Source organism: Nematolebias whitei, chromosome 15 (assembly GCF_014905685.2).
Source record: "Nematolebias whitei isolate Nwh7 chromosome 15, NemWhi1, whole genome shotgun sequence".
Taxonomy (NCBI): Eukaryota; Metazoa; Chordata; class Actinopteri; order Cyprinodontiformes; family Rivulidae; genus Nematolebias; species Nematolebias whitei.
In genome coordinates this window covers 10818577-10825174 of record NC_056512.1, presented here as the reverse complement: position 1 = coordinate 10825174, position 6598 = coordinate 10818577, and the positions used below count along the sequence as shown (strand labels likewise).

Below are 6598 nucleotides of genomic sequence, written 5' to 3'. Positions count from 1 at the left end.
ACTGGAGTAATCCACTCCAACAAACAGAATTATTAGACATAGAAGCCAAACCATCATCTATGCCTATGAAGTCTGGAACTCATAAAGACCCATAGTTCCAAACTTCCAATTTTTATTTTATTTTTTCCCAAATTATCCTATTGTATGTTTAATTTCCATTTAACATTTAATCATTAACCTATACAACCTCTATGCCACAGATGCATATACAAAATCAGTGGCATTAGAGTCCTTTATTTTATTATCAGTACCTTTTGATTTAGCATACTTAACAAACTTAGAACAATTTAGTTGTCAGTTAATTTGACAGTAGACTTATACGTTTTAAGATTTATTTTACTTATTGCATTATACAGACAAATAGTATACTGAGTTGGCACTAGTCACCAGACGAACCATCCAGTCTAAGCCATAAACATCCTTGGTCTACACTATCGTCCTTGGTCTACTTCACCATGCCCTCCAGAGGACATCGTGGATACCAGTTGGAATACTTTTGTTATTTTTTTTTCCCTTTCTATGGATTTATCCTTTGGACTTTGTGGAATACCCTCAACTTCCTGTTTAATTGTGGATTTATCCGTTGAACTTTGTGGAACATCCTCAACTTCCTGTTTCATTCATGGAACTGTCAACTGTGACTTTTGAACACTCCTAAAGCAAGGACGCTGTTAGTTGCGATTCACCAACAAGGTACCCAAGTTGTAAATCGCAAGTGGGGGAATGTAGCGTCCATCCTTCCAAGAAACTTAAGACAAATGTCCTCAGAGACACTACGTCTACTCTACCCCCTCCTTTCCTGCTAATCTGGGACAGATACTGGCATCCTGCTCTGTCACAGTAAGTTTCTTCGTTAACCTTCTCTGTGTGTGTTAAAATCCACAGTTGGGACCACCCCGACATGTTAAATGATTCTGGACCCCCTTCATGTAATTCATCTTCTATGCCGAGTCACCAGATTTTGAGACTCCTGAAAAAGGGTCTTGATCAAAGAGCTTCACTTGGCCTTATCAACAGAGACTGGTTGCCATGACAGTAAAGGAAGTATGTATGTATGTATGTATGTATGTATGTTTTATTTATTAATTTCATTTCATCCAAACAACAAATATAATACAGTTTAAAGAAAAGAAAAAAGATATACAATCACAGAAATAAAATGAAAGGCAGCAGAAGAAGAACGAGTTCTTATAATATCTGCCCCTTGTCCCCAAAATATATTCCAAACAAAATTACTATACAAAAGCAAGATGAATTAATAAAAAAATAATAAAATAAAAACTTAGCTAAAATATAAGATCAACTGTAAACAATTTTTATGAACTCACATTATACTTAATATTTTTTTTTAAAAACAAATTTTTATCATCTTCTTGAATATGTACATAGTTTTGACATTTTTAATATCAACCTCCAGATCATTCCACAATCTCATACCCTGAGATATAGTGGATCGCATCTTCAGACTGGTGCGACACCACGGCTTCACAAACATCTCCATCCCCTTAAGATAATAATTACTTTCTCTTTTAACAAATTTCCCTTGTAGGTAGTATGTTTTTGTTGGCCCCATACATAAACAGTAAGATATTGTAATGAACCAAGTCATAAAATTTTAATATCTTTAGCTGATGAAACAATATATTTGACGGATGGTTATAATCTTTTCTGGTAATAATTCTTATGGCTCTTTTCTGTAAAATAAAAATTGGATTTGTAATTGTTTTACATGCTTTACCCCAGACTTCAATACAGTAAATTAAATGTGGAACAATAATGGCATTATACAATAGAAACATTGCTTTATCATTGAATAACTCTCTAACTTTGTACATTACTGCAATCGATTTAGCTATTTGAGTTCTTAAGTTTTTTACGTGAGATCTCCATGTTAGTTTTTCATCAATGATGACACCCAGAAATTTCACCTCATTGACTCTATTAATTTCAATTCCATCGACTCTAAATGGAGTATCAAGCACTTTCTTGTTATTACTAAAAATCATATAATTTGTTTTATCTACATTTAAAGATAATTTGTTTAGTTGAAACCAATTTTGTATTTTCACAAATTTTGTTTGTGCCATCTTCAGCATTTGCACAACATTTTCACCCACACAAAGAAAAGTAGTATAATCTGCAAACAAAATACATTAAAAAAATCCAGACACATTTACCAGGTCATTCACATATAAAATAAATAGCTTAGGTCCAAGTATAGAGCCTTTAGGCACTCCACATGTAATATTACAGAATTCAGATTTTACATCATTTATTTGAACAAATTGTTTCCTTTTTGCTAGATAACTAGATACCCACTGCAATGCATGCCCTCTAATACCATATTTATTTAGTTTTTTGAGAAGAATATTGTGATCAATAGTATCAAATGCTTTCTTTAGATCAACATAAATACTAATACAATATTTTTTTGGATCCACAGCAGTCGTTATCTGTTCCATTAAATCCATGAGTGCCATTGACGTAGAATTTTTAGGTCTAAACCCATATTGACTATTACTTAATATATTTTGCTTATTGATAAATTCATCTAATCTAGTGACAAATAATTTCTCTAAAATCTTCGAAAATTGTGGCAACAACGATATTGGCCTGTAATTATTAAACACACGTTTCTCTCCACTCTTATATAATGGTATTACCTTGGCTATTTTCATGTTATTTGGAAATACCCCTGTAAATGGCTCAATAACATAACTCATAATATTCTTTACAAGCATCATATCCATGTCCATCCAGTCTTTTGATTTTTTATCTGCAAAATGTTTTACGATAGTCATAATTTCTTCTTTATCAGTTCCCCCAAGAAAAAAAACTGTTTGTGTAATCCGTAACCATATGGTTTACATTTTTATCTATTTTTGGGATTTTTGCTGCCAGACTTGGGCCAATATTCACAAAATGTTGATTGAATCCATTTGCGATTTCATTTTGGTCATAAATGTCTTTGTCATCTTTTACAAAATATTGTGGAATGCTCGATTTTGTTTTATGATTATTCAGAACACTGTTCATTATTTGCCATGTTGCCCTCATATTACCATTACTTTTGTCTAATAATTCACTGTAATATTTCTTTTTATGCTTTCTTATAATCCCTACCAATTTATTTTTTATCATTTTTATATCTCTGTTCTGCTTCGTTTGTTCTTAATTTCAGAAAATTTGAGTATAAGTAGTTCTTTTTTTACAAGCATTTCTTAACCCTTTGGTCATCCACGGTTTGTCATCAACATGTTTCTTTGTGTAATTTTCTTGTACACAATTTTTTTTATACAAAGCTCCTAAAATATTCATAAATACATCATATGCTTTGTTTACATCATCAACATATACATCCTTCCAATTTTGTTTTGTTAAATCTTCTTTTAGTTTATCTAGAGCTTTCTTTGATGTGTTTATTATTTTTTTCATAATTTTATCTACTTTCATATCATATTGATCTTTTTTATAGATAGTGAAGACTGGTAGGTGGTCACTGACATCCGTGATCAAAATGCCACCCATAAGTTCTTTATTTGTTATATTTGTAAAAATGTTGTCAATTATTGAAGCACTATGGGTAGTAATTCTTGTGGGTTTTGAAATCAATGGATAAAGATTTAAACTGTGCATTGAGTTTATAAATGTTCCGATATTATTTGAGTCTGTTTTATTTCCCAGGTCTATATTAAAATCTCCACACAAAAAAACTGATTTATTAGAACTTTTTTCCAATATTGTCATGATGTGATTGGTGAATGATTCAATATTTGAATCAGGTGATCAATATACACAACTTATCATTATATTTTTGGAAGTCTCGTTTAATATTTCAACTGTAATCATTTCCATAATGTTATCCACAGCTACTGACAATTTATTGATCATTTTACATTTAATTTCCTTATTTACAAGTAGAGCTACGCCCCCACCTCGTTTATTGTTTCTGTTCACATGATAAAGTTCATACCCTTCAATATTAACACTTTTTATGTTTTCCTCATTTAGCCATGTTTCTGAGACTGCTATTATACTGAAAGCTCTATTTAACTGATTTAAATAATCTGTTATTTTAGATAAATTAGTGTTTATACTTCTGCTATTAATATGAATAATGGAGAAGTCATCTTTAGACATTTTAATTTCATTGAATTTTTCTTCATTGTAATACTCACACTCTTTAATTTCAGGAAAAAAAGTTTTTATCAATCACATCATCTATATTGTAAATTTTAAATTATGAGTCTTCGTATGTTGTCATATTTCAATGTATGTGTCCATTTGTCATTTACCATTTTTAGCTTATTCGTTTACCTTATTTAGCTTATCCGTTTACCTTGTTTGTTTGTCCATTTCTGGACTCATTTAAATCTTTCCAGCTCCTTGAGTTCTTTTATTATTTTAGTATGAGACCCTTCCTGTTCTTTGATCCAAATGTTTCCGTTTCTGGTCCAAGTTGATGATATTTTTTTTTTGTTTTTTTAACAGCCTTGCTTCACATGCAATATCTGCATTTTTTTTTTTGTTAAGTGTTCGTTTATGTAGACGTTTGTTCCTTTCAGTTTTTTTGCTTGTATTACATTGTTTCTTGATTTCCTGTTTGTGAACTTGATCACTACAGTCGGTTTGTGTTTGTTTAATTTATTAGGCAATGTGTGACAAATTGAAATGTCCTTTTGTTCGATTTTAATGTCCTTGTCCTGTAAGAAAGTAACTACTTGCTGTTCCAGAGTTAGTTGTTGCTCCTGTGGTGAATCTTCAGTGATGCTTCCATTTTTAGTAGCATCTGCATAGGATTGGTGTTTGATTTCCAATCCGTTAATCAGCAAGTCATTGTTTTTTTATAAATTGTTCTAGACCATCTACTTTATTTTCCAGTTCAGATATCTTTTTGTCTCTTGCCATCACCTGGTTTTTCAGCAGCTTTATCTCTCCCAACGCTTCCATCAAGCTGTTCAGCTGATCTGCTTGTCTTTTCTGCTCTGTACCCATAAAGTTCAGTGAGCTTTTAATCTCTTCCATATCATTTGAATTTTCATCTGTTGAGTTGAATGTTTTCTGTTTGTTCTTATTTTTTGCCATTACTCACAGTGGTAGCTTCTGGGCCTAGCCTTAGCAGCGTCTATGCCCCGTGATAGTAGCTCCTGTGCCTGGTCACTGTTTTTTCTCGTTCAACGATGTAGCGTTCACCTTGCTAGCCGTCAACAGCCGCGGTCTCCTCGTCTCCGAAACTCCCAGGTCCGAGACGCAGCAGCTGGCTGCCCCACGATGTAGCGTTCACGGGCCGCTGCTTCACTAGCCGTCGACAGCCGTGGTCTCCTTGTCGCCCACACACCCAAGCCTCGGTGCAGCAGCAGCAGATGGGCTGTCCCACTGCTAGCTAGCCGCTATCATCCGCGGCCTCCTCGTCTCCTACACCTCTTGACCGTCCCACGACGATGTGTTCAGGGACGTCCGTTTAGCTGGCCGCCAACAGTCGCAGACTCCTCAGTCTGTCCAGCTTGAGTTAACAACAAACTCCAGAAAATTCCTTTAATGAAACATGGCGTTTGGCCTTTTGTTTTGTTATATTTTTTAAGCTTTGGTGCTCAGCTTCTGCACAGCCATGCGCTCACGCCGCCATCTTCGCCGCCATCCTTTTAAAGTTGTTTACTTGTAAACCCACCAGTTGAAGTTCTGATTCAAAGAAACCCATTTTGTTTGTATCAGCATGGTGTCACACATCCTTAACAAAGGGTCATTATATTATCTTCTCTCAAGAACTTTGAGAAGGAAGATTTTAGTTACATTAATTATACAGTGGGATACTCCTACTGTAAGAAGCCCTCTGATTGGTTAAAAGTTAAGGGGCCCGTCTTCCTGGTGCCAGGTATACTGAACACAGAGGGAGTTGCAAGATGGCAGCCGATGAGGTAAGTTGGCTTTGGATCATCAGCTGAGCTGAGCAGATGGCATGAGTGGTTGGAGAGTTGATGAGACTCTCTGAGAAACAACAGCCATATGATGGAAGACATGTCCAACTGGGAGATGGTGGACATCCTGAAAAATCTCAAACACCCTGGAGCTAAAGGTACGAGCCGAACAAACCGCAGCCATGAGGAACGACATTATTCTTGGGACAGCGGGCCACCGGCTTCCTTCATGCATCCGCTGTGGTAATGAGAGATGAACATCTTCTTTCTGATGAGAGGACCATGAAACAGTGCCCTCTGAGTTTGTTTAGATAATTTAATTCATGAATCTGAGATAAACTTACCTAAATTTTAACATTAAGAGCTAGACCTTAGTCCAAATTGAATCAAAACTCCTCAAAGTTCTCAGATTTATGCCATTTACTTTCTAAAATAATATTGGTTCATATTCATATTCAATATTTGCCATAATTTTCATGTCATAATTCAAACTGAAAATAAACATTACAGAACTGTATTTAAATTACGGATTCTTCGTGTTTTCTTCGAGGGACAGGAATTAAGTTCGTTACAAGAACTCATGGTTTGTACATGTTTGAGGTGAGGCCAGTCCACAGTAAAACCTGTTAAAGGGTTTGACCGGACCAGAAGTCCAATATCCTGTACTTGTATTCCCCTACATA

At 34.7% G+C, this 6598-nt stretch overlaps 1 protein-coding gene across 1 annotated transcript in view; it reads left to right on the top strand.

Moving 5' to 3' along the window:
- Positions 1-6598, top strand: part of ppp1r35 (protein phosphatase 1, regulatory subunit 35) — a 59230-nt gene that overhangs the window by 26879 nt on the left and 25753 nt on the right. The window lies entirely within an intron of this gene.